The sequence below is a fragment of the Bactrocera neohumeralis genome, chromosome 6 (genome assembly GCF_024586455.1).
Source record: "Bactrocera neohumeralis isolate Rockhampton chromosome 6, APGP_CSIRO_Bneo_wtdbg2-racon-allhic-juicebox.fasta_v2, whole genome shotgun sequence".
Lineage (NCBI taxonomy): Eukaryota > Metazoa > Arthropoda > Insecta > Diptera > Tephritidae > Bactrocera > Bactrocera neohumeralis.
Genome location: NC_065923.1, coordinates 76093692 through 76106108, shown reverse-complemented (window position 1 = coordinate 76106108; position 12417 = coordinate 76093692). Strand labels below are relative to the sequence as shown.

The 12417-nt window shown below is 38.7% G+C and overlaps 1 protein-coding gene across 1 annotated transcript in view; it reads right to left on the bottom strand.

The window, feature by feature from the left end:
* LOC126761591 (ankyrin repeat and BTB/POZ domain-containing protein 2) overlaps positions 1–12025 on the bottom strand; it is a 106826-nt gene extending 94801 nt beyond the window's left edge. The window contains exons 1-2 of the mRNA XM_050477904.1: positions 11911–12025; positions 11743–11841 (exon numbers count right to left, since the gene is read on the bottom strand). The gene's annotated coding sequence lies outside the window, so the exon portion shown is untranslated. The remainder of the gene's footprint in view (positions 1–11742; positions 11842–11910) is intronic.
* Positions 12026–12417: the final 392 nt, after the last annotated feature.

The following is a 12417-nucleotide window of genomic DNA, read 5'->3' as shown; positions in this document are numbered from 1 at the left end:
CCTAGAGCATACTCGAATTATAGAGGGAACACTTCTCTAGCCTGCTGAATGGAAGTGAAAACATAATACCACGAGATGGTGAACCCGATTCCCCAATTGGTAACAATGGAGCAGACGTTCCAATTGAAGAAGAAGTCGATATTATTATTTAAATGCTTTATTTAAGAAAACTACTCGTAGTCATAAATTAAAAATAGTATTCATAAAGCTAAAGCTTGCGAGCATAAACCAATCTATAATACAACATTTAATTGTCTACTTTTATAGTACTGAGCTAAAATTAAGCACTCAATTTCATTGTTAATACGCTCAAGTTGCTCACTATCTCTAGCTCTTTCTGCCTCTCTTCTACTCATGGCACAAATTGGTGTGTCTACAAGTGGATATAATCTCATTCTCTCTTTCTCTCTTTAGCAGCACTCTCTGCTCAGCGCTATTTTTGCTTTGAAATGTTGCTGCCACATAATGGACCATTTCGGCATTTTTCACATTTTTGCAGCGAATTTTTTAAAGATATCGTTGGAAACTTTTTTCTCTACAAAACCCCAGCGCTGCACGGTGGCTTAGCTGCTCCGGCTTAAGCCAACACGCTAAAGTCGAAAAAGCAGCAAAGCGTTGTTGAAATGTTGCGGGTTGGGCGCACGCGTCACGTCGCTACAATATGTCATCTACATAGTGGTTGTAGTTGCCTGTTGTTGTTGCAGTGATTTAATACTGTAATGCTTTAAACTGCAATTAGAATGTTATTGGAAAAGCGTTTCGTATTTAATGCGCTCTTTTAGCAAATCTTCAAACAATTCAGTCACCTTGATCTGCAGTCTTCTATCCACGCCTCTCTTGTGTTTTGCATGCTCTGCTATCCACCTTTATTCAACGCCTTTGTGCTTTCTGTTGCATTGCCTAGTTTTTATGGCCCACCATTGCTTCGACACATGCAATTTTATGCTCCTGTAAATTTTCGCGCTCAGCCGCTGCTTTGCTTTGCATTATTTTCCCAGCAACAACTACAACGGCGCTTTATCACAAGAATTTTTACGCTTTGCTCTCTCACTCAGCGCACTGCAGCCGCTGCTTTGATTTTTTATTGGCATTCCTTTACATCCTTACCGGTATTCGTTTTTTTGCTATTATTGTTATTGTTTTTTGTTGTTGTAGCTATCGCAATATCTTTCATCAGCAATCCCTTTCTAAATATTATGAACTTAAGCGTTGCCTCAAATATATTTTTATCACTAAATAAGCGCGTATTCATTGGATTTTATATTTATGCCAAGCTTCACAGTCGCCTTTCCCTCTTTTATTATTCATTTACATATTTTCCAACACATCCACGCGCGTTTTGCTGCTTGGTGTCGACGCTGCGTGGCTTACCGCTGCTGCGTTGCGATTTATGACGCGCATTTAAGCTCCTCAAATTACAGGCGTTTAATAAACAATAAATGTAAATCGTTATTTGTGTGTGTGTGTATGTGTTTATTAGTGTATCACTGCCATTTAACGTGCGTTTTCAACTTTTAACGAGACAAATTGATGGACAACGCCACGATTGTGACCTTTAATTGCGCCGCCAACGCGCTGAAGTTATGAAATGGTGAGAGTGCAGCGAAAATAAAAGTTAAAAAATTATTATTTTTTTGTTTTTGCATATACATTTATTTGCTTGATATTTATGACAACGCTAATGAGCATTGGCAGCAAGCGCTCGAACAGATAAGTGTAAATTTGTGAGCCCTTTATTATACTTTGGTGATTGGTTGGTGTTTTGTTGGTGTTGCCAGATGCACATGGATTGTTTTCATATACAACTTGGTATGCAGAAGGTGATTAATATGAATAGAACTGTTAGAAACTTGGTTTAAGCAACGCCAGAATTGTGTTTGTGTTTTTGCCGCTCAGTTTTTGAGATATCGAACGGAAATTTTGAAAACATAATTTTCTGAATAAGAAGCTGCTTTTTTGGTCGAACTGTTGGTATCGGACAACTATAACATATAGCTGCCATACAAAGTGAACGAATGGAATCAAGTCTTGGTATGGAAAACTTTTTTTTTCCAAGATATCTTTACAAAATTTGACACGGATAATTTTCCAAAGCAAAGGCATAATCTCGGCAAAAAATATTTTAAAACGAACTACTATATTATATAGCTGCCATAAAAACGATCAAACTGAAGTCCTTGTATGGAAAACTTTTTTATTTGTCAAGATATCTTCTCGAAATTTGGCATGTACTATTTTCCAAAGTAAAGCTATAATCTTCGAGAAATTTTGTCAGATCGAACTACTTTATTATATAGTTGTCATACAAACTGAACGATCAATTTGAAGTCGTTGTATGAAAAGCTTTTTGATTTTACAAGATATCTTCATTAAATTTGCTATGAATTATTGCCTAAGATAACGCTATAACACCTCAAGAAATTGTTCAGATTGGACCACTATAGGATATTGCTGCCATACAAACAGAACGATCACACTGAAGTCCTTGTAAGTAAAACTATTTTGTTTCAAAAGATATCTGCCCTAAATTTGGTATGAATTATTATTTAATGCATTGCTTCAATCTCCGAAGAAATTATTCAGATCGGAGTACTATAGCATATAGCCGTCATACAAAATAAAAGTTCAAATGCAGGTCCTTGTATGGAAAACTTTTTTATTTGACAAAATATCTTAACCAAATTTGCTAGGAATTAAACTACGAAGTAACGATATAATATCCGAAACAAAATTGTCAGATCGGACTTCTATAGCATATAGCTGCCATACAAACTAAAGGATAAAATGCATGACATTGCTGTTTTTGCTCGTGACGCTGACTATTTATATGTGTAAGTATACTTTATATGGTCTCCGATGTTTCCTTTTAGGTCTAACGAGCTCTATAGCAAACTTATTATACACTATGGAGGGTATAAACATTACTATCACTGCACAAGTGCTTTATTTTGTATTAAATTTATAAATCATTATACTTTAATTCTCATACACAAGGATTAATTAAATTTACAAATGGCGGGCATTAAGCTTCAAGCTGCTGCTTCCAATTCTTTAAGTTGTTTTGGGTGTTCCACAAAAGCCCTTCAATGAAATCATTTAGATCGACTTTATTTGAATGCTGCATACGGCTATTTGCCACAGCTTACCAACACAAGCTATTTGTGGCCTAATAGAAAAGCCAATAGCATGCTTCGCTTGAAATTCGAGAAAATATTTTCACGCTGTTTGTTGTCTAAGAGGTCCTAAACACCCCACCAAAGCACGCCTCGCCCACACGAAAGTGGTTTAATGTTCCGAATATACACACATACGCACACACGCATACAAACAGGGGAAACAGTGGCAATGAAAGTTCTATTGAGAATGTCTGCAAATGCACGTAAGGCACCGGCGGCTTAGGTGTGGGCCATTTGTGGCAACGAAATTCCTTCAAACTATGCAAAAACATAAAATTCAAACGAGCAAAATTAAAAAATAACAATAAGCTGATGGACATATAAAAATAATATTGTAATAATAACAATAATTGCATGTAATTATTGGCATTAAAAAATGTGCAAGCAAACTGAAATGGTCGCAGCGTGTTTGAATGTGTATGTGTATGTATGATGTCGCGGGCTCCTCCGTTGGTGGCGCTGGAGCGAGCAGCAGTTGCTGGCAGCCGCCAGACGGCGAACGACAAACGGCGTGCCGCCTCTCCTGCTGTCCCTGGAGATTCCTTGGCAGGCGCGCAAATTCTCGACTTGTTTTGGATATAAAATGCAGCGTAGACACTGAAAATGTACGCCCGAAGAGGCAGCAGTCAACGTGGTTGGGCGCATGTTAGAGTAAGCAGCAGAAGAATGTAATGTCTTTATGGCGGCTGGAGGCGATGTAGCAGCAGTGGTTGCAGCGGTGGCACAAACTTTTATGAAACAAGACAAAATGTTTAGTTTAGTGGCAGTTGAAGCTAGAATTTGCTTCATGAATAAAGAAGTTTCCATACAAGAACTTGATTTTGAACGTTCAGTTTGTATAACAGCTATATGATATAGTGGTCTGATCCAGTAAAATTTTTCGAATATTAGGCGTTGCTTTGAGTAATAATGAGTGCCAAATTTCGTGAAGATATTTTGTCAAATAAAAAGGTTTTCCATATAAGGAATTGATTCCGATTGTTCAGTTTGTATGGCAGCTGTAAGCAAAGATCGTCCGATCTAAACCATCTCTTCGGAGATGGTACCGTTTCATTAAGTTATACTGCTTGCCAAATTTCCTGAAGATATCTCGTCAAATAAAAGAGTTTTCCATGCAAGAATTTGACCTGGATCGTTCAGTTTGTATGATAGCTATATGCTGTATTGGTCGGACATCAGCGGTTCCAACAAATGAATAGCTTATAAAAGAGGAAAGAAAAACTGAGAGCGTAGTTAACGTACATACAGATGGACGGGCGGACACACAGCCATGTCTAAACCGACTGAGCTGATCATGCAGATAATATATGTATATATATATATAGTATATATACATATATATTAAAGAGCCTCCGACGTTTCTTTTTGGGTCTTACAAACATCGTAGCAACCTTAAATATACCTTGCTCCGGGTATAAGTATCTAAAATATACATAACATTAGGTTAGGATGAAGCCGGGCTGTTGGATCTTCATAATAGAAGGGCTTTGCCGAAAGAACTAAGCTAAGAAATTCGTTGGCAAACTGCAAGGTCGGCACGCGTAAGCGAATATTCTGAAGTAGCTTTCCAGACGTGAGCCAACCAAAGCAAATTGGAATACCAGAAGTAACAGTAAATGCCACAAAAGAGTGCAGTTTCTGTTACGTACTGCCGGTCATTTACAATTGAAGCATCACCACCTTCACCGACTCCCTTCCAGTGAATGGCGTACTTGGAGCTCGAGTTGCCAAGAGAATGAGGAAGGACCCTTGCCCTTCGTACTGGATACTGTAGCAAGCTAAACTCCTATTTGTCAGCCCACAATACACCTTAGGTCGCGGTGCAATCCTCATCCATTTATCTAAACTCCTATTTATTCAGCATCGACCATGGCCTCGACCCCGGCCAAATATTTGTCCAGCATGCGATAAGACTACGTATGACCCTAACCACATTTTTGTGTGCCCAGCGAACCCCACACATCCAACACCTCGCTTCCTATGGCCTAACATCATCGAAACAGCACGTTTCCTGGACCTACCGTTAGATGATTTCGTTGACAACCAACCCGAACCTTACCATCCAAGCATGGACTAATTAACCGCTACAACAAAAACAATTACGACAACGCTTACACATCGTCAGCAAAATATCTGCAGCACCTCCATTGCAGAGCGCACAAGATTGCGAGCGCCTGGCGCGCACATCTCATGGCTCCAGGGTGAAATGCTGCATTGCTGCGTTGAGTGGCATAAAATGCGCTGAAATGAATTGCAGGCCAGTTTTTGTTGCTAGGTACAGCTGCACCTATCGCTAGCTGTTGTTGTTGCTGCTGCTGGTGGTTGATAGTTGTTGTGAGTCGGCTTGGTGACTGCTGCGTTGCAACTGCATTTTGGCCTTTTGTGCGCAGGAGCAGCGAAATCGAGGCATCGAATGAAAGCAACACGAATGAATCGCCAGGAAGGCGAAGGCTACACTTTGTTGCGGGCAAAATACGAGCGCACACGCGGCGAGCAATAGTGCAGTCAGCCAGCTCGCAAAGGCTGCGAGTGTGAGCGCTGTTGCACCTTGTTGCTGAGATGCTGTGTGATGTTGCTGTTGTTGTTGTTGGCATTTTGGCCATTGAACTGTCGTCTCAGCTTTCAAAGCGCGCTATGTGACTAAGTTGACTACAACAAAAACAACTACAATAAAAACCAACAACTACAATAAAACATACAACTATGTTGATTCGCTTAACTTGACGGCGTTGCTGCAGCAGCAAAAACAAAAATGTTTGTATGTATGCACTTGCAGGCATTTGTTGCTGTGCTGGTGTTGTTGTTGTTGTGCGGCTGTAAAATTACATTGCTTTTGCTTTCGAATCTTGGCTGCCACCGTTCTTCGCTTGTTTATTTCCTTAACTTCGCAGCTCTCTCTATTTTCTGTTTTTGTTTTTGTTGTTGCCTTTTCACTGTTTTCCTTGTTGTAGCTGTGCTGTCGCTGGCAATTGTTATTAAAAAAATTGATAAGTATACAGCAGCAGCGACGGCGGCAGTATCAACAGCAACAACTACAACAACAACAACAGCGTTGTTGCGTTTTTTCTGCATTGTTTTTGCGCATTTTTGAGTTTTTGTTTTTAATTTTAGTACTGGCAGGAATTTTTGCAAGTGTTGGACTGGAATGTGCGCGTGCGCATGCGCAAATGCTGTGCCATTACAGCAGCCTGCCTTCTTTCTACTTTGTACATAGTTTGTTGTTTTGTGATTTCTGCTGTTTTGCTCTTCATTTCGTGCGTCAGATATTCGCAATCAATGCCGTTGCGGCGGTGGCACCGACCTTTTTCACGTACTTGAGCTTTGCCGATGCCTATGACCGAAGACATAAATACATGGAATGTACACGTTATAAACACATGGGTGCTTATGTTGAAAATAGCACAACATTACGGAATCGGTATGAGCTCGGACAGTGCTGTAGTATGAAAATATTCTAAACTGCCTCGAGGTTCTTGCAGGGAGTATCATAAGGCGAAGCAAAGTGCTGCATATTTATTACAACAATAACGAGAAAAAAAGTAAACGTCTACTGCATTGAAGTTAAATACCCTGCACAGGTACATTTCTAAGAACATAAAAGGGTATAAGAAGGTAATTAACTTAATTTTATCGACCAAGTTGGTATGTGGGCAAAAAATAGTAAGACTTTCATTAAATTTCGGGCTCTCCCAGCGGGTAGGGATATAATTTGCCCGCAGTAAGATATGCCTGTCGTAAGAAGCGGCTAAAATCCAATAAGCGCTGTTTCGTTTATTTGGCTTACCTCGAGATTTCATATAGTCTTGTTAGAAATAGAACTATAATACTCAGCTTGAACTGATATTATAGACTTTGAATGAGATTACTTCCTACCTAGAAAGCATTACGTCGAACCACGTCCAAGACGGCCATCAACATTAACTGATAACCAACTTGTCAATAAATAAAGGAATTGGTGCTTCGATGACTAACATCGAATCGATGACTAACAGTCAGAGATCCTACTGGCATCGGTGGAATATCGGAAGGATCAGTGAAAGCTATTTTGAAAGATAATTTGAGCCTAAGAATGATGAAGCATGATCGGTTCCAAAATCACTAAATTTTTTTCGAAAACCCGCTCCGCCAGTGAACATGAAACATATGGCGCTGGATCTAAGCTTATAACCCGGAAATAGACGATGAATCGGCCGAATATCGTGAAAGTTGTGCCAAAGCCCAAAAAACTACTTCAAATCAAATCGGTCAAAAATCTAGGCTATGGGGACAGTTTTTTTCGATTATCGAAGTTTGGTGTACTTCGAATTCCTTCTGACCGACCAAACTGTCAACAAGGAATAGTAGGTGAGTGTTAAGCGTCGTTTGCTCTTGGTTTTATAGACTTTTTAGACCACGATAAGGTATCGTCGCATACTGCACAGATTCTTTGTGAGTCTTTCACCAAATTTTTAATCAAAATCGTACCGCAACTCCGTGTGACTTCTGTCTATTCAGCAAACTCAAACGATCGTTCAGGGGAAAGCGTTTTGAGTCAAATGAAGAAATTAAACGTGAATCACAATGGATCTGTGTGTAGAAGTTCACGCAAGTGAGTAAAGTTCTCTGATCGCCAACTCAGAATGAGAGACATGCACCTGGAATGTCCGGTTCCAAGAAATGCGATGGATGGGACAAGGAGAGTACTATATTTGCATGACAAATCAGTAGCAACGACAAGGGCCAAATACAGTAATCAGAAATATCAATATTACTTTTAATACTAAACACATACATACATACACATATGCTCATCAAACACATCTTTATTATGTATTAATGCTAATAGTTTACAGCTTAGTCGGAATTACTCATTTTTACGAGCACTTAAACTACGACTGTGTCTTCTAACTGCCCACATAAGCGCTCATCACGTCATTGTGTGCCACAAAAGACACTCGATCTTTAACAGCATTTTCAGGAAGCAATTAAATTAAATCGCCATTAATGAAACCACCAACACGTAATGGGCGGCTAGACACTTGTTGGACGCGCCCAGTATCAAGTACCTTTCGCGGTAACCAGACAATGCAGCGCGAGTCAGAGTTTATATCGATGGGTCAGCGTTTAACGCGCGTATGGAACGACTCATCGTTGGAGAATTCCAAAAATGTAGGCTTCATTTGTCACAAATTGTTGAGTTCTCGATGTGCTGGCAGTTGTCAAGCGTGTGACAGTTTGGAATTTCGGCAGAAAATTAGATAACAAAATATTATAAGAAAATAACAAAAACAACAATAATCACATTATTGTGCCTAATAAAGCCGCAATGCATGGCCATAAGACAGACACACCGACTGAAGTTGCATTTGATGGAGTGGTGACTGCATTGAGGTTGTGGCTGAGCAAACCAAATTGATGGTTATCTGATTGCTTCCTCAACCCTAACACAACATGCACTCCAAATTTACTGTTGTGGTGATTTGTTTTTTGTTTTGTTTTTATTATATTTCTTTTTCGCTTCTTTTTTCTATTGCCTTTATTATGGAAATCCTCGCTGCCCTCACCAACCGACCCGAAACATTTCAACTATGCGTTGGCAAAGGCAGGCAGCGAACAATGCGCACGACTTGATTGATTTGGAGTCATTTGTTATTTTCTATTCTTTTCTTTTTTGTAAAATGCGGTTTTGGTAACTCAGTACCGGCCAAAAAGAACAACAACAGCAACTGTCTAAGGTCGCTGTTCGCGCATTGTGCGGCTACAGCTAGTGCCTGACGTTGGTGCGGTGTCGCTGAAGGTAGAAAGGTCGTCAACGTCATCGCCAACCAACTGTTCTTTTATCGTTTTATAGTCGCCTCTGCCGCAAGCTGTCTTCCTCGGCTGCGCAGCAATCCTCAATAAATTCATCTTTTCTATGCCAGCCTCTTGTGTTGTTGTTGTTTTTTTTTGTTTTTTGCTCTTTTTTCGTTGTGCCGTGCGTGATTTTCCTGCGGTTAGCGGTGTTGGGATGGAACCCAGCATTAGTTGAGTTTATGTATTGTATGAATTCTCAAACGTTGGGAAACGTGTTTATTGAAAAAATGCAATAAATGAAATTACACGCCTGTCACAACAACAACAACAACCTTTTTTTGTGCGAGGCTTTTGCTTAAGCACCTATTCATTGTGCGCAAACATGGAAACTGCAAGTGTGTGTGCGGTGAGGTGTTCTAAATAATTGTGAATGCATTCATGGAATGTGACGAATCATTGAGGGTTTCGAAGGAGCCGTTGAACCGTGCGCACTTTCAATTATCAGCTCATTGTTTTGTCCACATTTCGAGTGCTGTAGATTTGTGGGTTTGTGGAAAAGCATTGGAAAATAATTTTTCAAATTCAATAAAAAGCCAAGGGTGTGTGCTTATAGGTATATCCGCAGGATGTCCGTGAATACAAAGGGATTGGATATTAAAGAATGACATGTAAAGATAATTTAAAGAGGTGTGAAAAATTATATGTTGTTGTCTTAATAAGCGAAACATGCTTATTGTAAAGGCAAGTCAGTAGACACTGCCCTGCATACTATCAGGTCATTAGGCTTATGGAATTCGCTGTTGGGATCTTCCGACCACGGCACTAATCGCCATCTACACATATTGTATAGCTACAAAAGTTACCATCAGACTCAGAGAGTCTAGGTTCCCAAAACAACACGGGTCTGCACACTTCGCACTCGCTCAGTTAGACTTCATACCGGATCACTTGTATCATGAAGTCACCAAACCGAACTCTGGCGGCTTCTTCTCTACCCATATACTGGCGAGGGAGTTAGCTGTACTTCGCGGAAGCTTGGTCAGAGCTGGGCCACCATCGGTACATGAGCTGTCGCAAAAGCCTTTTAGCCCAAGATCACTCACAACAGATCTAGTGATGTCTTTGCACTCTGAAAAGCTAAGCTCTCCCTAGTTTTGGGCTTTTAATGATCCATTGCTCTATTTCTACTGGGAATCCTACCAGACGCCATCTGCAGAAGTTGTACGGAAGAAGATGAGACCATTATAGCATTTACATATGTATGTAGTTGCCATGAAAACTAAACAGTCAAAATCAAGATAATGATGTTTCTGTTGTTATCTAAAGACTGCAATAAATTAACTGTCATTACAATCTCTTAACGGTAGGCCTAAGAAGCGAGTTATTTCGACGGCGACAAATTTATTGAACTGACTAATATCAATTCCGGACAATTTGCGGTGTTCGTGAAAAGTATGGCTACCGAGTTGCTTCAACTTTAGTCTGGCAAAAGCCAGATATTTCCACCTCGTCTTCCTCCCAGCAACTAGGATTTCTACAAAATATGTTTTATTTCTTAAAACAAATTATTATCTTTTTATTAGGTTTTCTTACTTAAATTTTTTTTCAAATATATTCTTTAAATAAATCTGGCTTTAATCACATTAATCCCCTTTCTACCACCTCCAGTGATGCCTGCTTCATTTTACTATTAGATAAAATATTTTTTTTATTATCAAAAATGAAAAGAAAGCATTTAACACAAATAAATAACAACAAAAAATATACCACCTCATTCTAATTTATAACCATTAACAGCTTCAGCGAATAGTTCTACTGAAAACATGATTACCGAGCAAGCTCAACACAAAGAGAGCTGGGCACAGCAAAGCCACAAACAGAAAAAGACCGTGGCTTGAAACTATTAAAAAAAACTTGCCAGAACAGGCAAAGAATGACAAGTGCTATCAAAGCTTTAATCTTTTTTAGCCAATCGCTTAACAATGCAAAAACAAAAAATTTGAATGTCAAGCGTGTTTTATTGTTTTCCTAAAGTGAAACGAATATGAAAAATTACAAAAGATTTAGAAAAAGATTACATTAGCGAGAAGAATCTCTGTTAAACATAAATTAAAAAAAAAATTTACAAAAAAAATTCTCGATTAAAGTATTTACTATAAATTATAATAAAATTTGATAAAATTCACACATACGGAGTCAGGCAAATTTGCCATTCATCGCTCCAGCAACATATGTACATTTTGAATGATTGTAAGGCAAAACAGTTGTCATGAGCCAAATTACATTACTTTACAACAGAATATATTCCTGCATACATATGTGTTAATATAATTTTTCATGTATTTGCACACATCCCACTGAGATAAGTGTCTGTGTGTATAGCAAAAGTGCGTGAAGAGGAAAGTGTTGCAAAAATATGCAAATTGTTGGCTTACTACCTTAATATATTGAAACGATTAATGATTGTTTGTCTACAGGTTTTAATTTGACAGGAATTTACTGTTGCCCTACACAAATAACATATGCGATTTCAGCCTCTGGCTAAATAAGCAAGTTTTGCGTCACCACCACCAACGAATGAGAGGTGAAAAGAATTTGGAGTGCTATTTATCACCCGTTAATATGTTCCTTAAATACTTGTGAAGTTTAGATATCGTTTGACATGAAGTGTAAGTATGTATAAGCATTTGTACATAACCTTAAGTGGACTTAATACAAAATATTTAATATTGTAAAAGCAGCTTTAACGCCGCTTAATGTTGTTGTTAATAAGATATTTCAAAATGGCACTTACCGCTAATGTTTACATGACTTAAGTTGCATATTTAAAAGTGAGGAGTGACCTCCGGCCAAATGCTTGGCGGAGTAACTCCTTCAAAACGAGGTGGAATCACTAGAAAAGAGATTTTTAGCAGCGATATTTGATAAAATAACAAACGAGGTTAGCAAAGTTTACACTTACATTCTGGTCCGGATGTTCTGATTGAACACTATTTATATTTTGAGAATTCGTCTGCACTTTTCTGCGGTCAATTGACCCGGAAAGCCGGGGCCATGCTAATGACAGCACAGCATTAATTCGTTTACACTTTACACTTTACACTTTGAATAACACTAATTTGAATGTATCACTAATAAGTATTGATGGACACTAGCAAAAATTTCTTAAAAATTACCAAATTACCCGCACTTAATAAAAGAAATACTTGGCGGAAGAATGATTTGCAAAAATCTCAAGACGCTTCCGTGTTGCCGTTGATTAAAACTAAAATAACTACTGTAAACAGCGACATCTATTGTGCATTAGCAAGAAAAACAACTTAAAGATTGGCAAAGTACACATAATTGTCTTAAATTCTAATAACATGTTCAGACCGACACTTAATCACACGATTTCGGATGTTGAATGGATTATCCCACTAATCTTAAAAATTTATCAAGATTTCGCCATACAAAAATTACAGTTCCA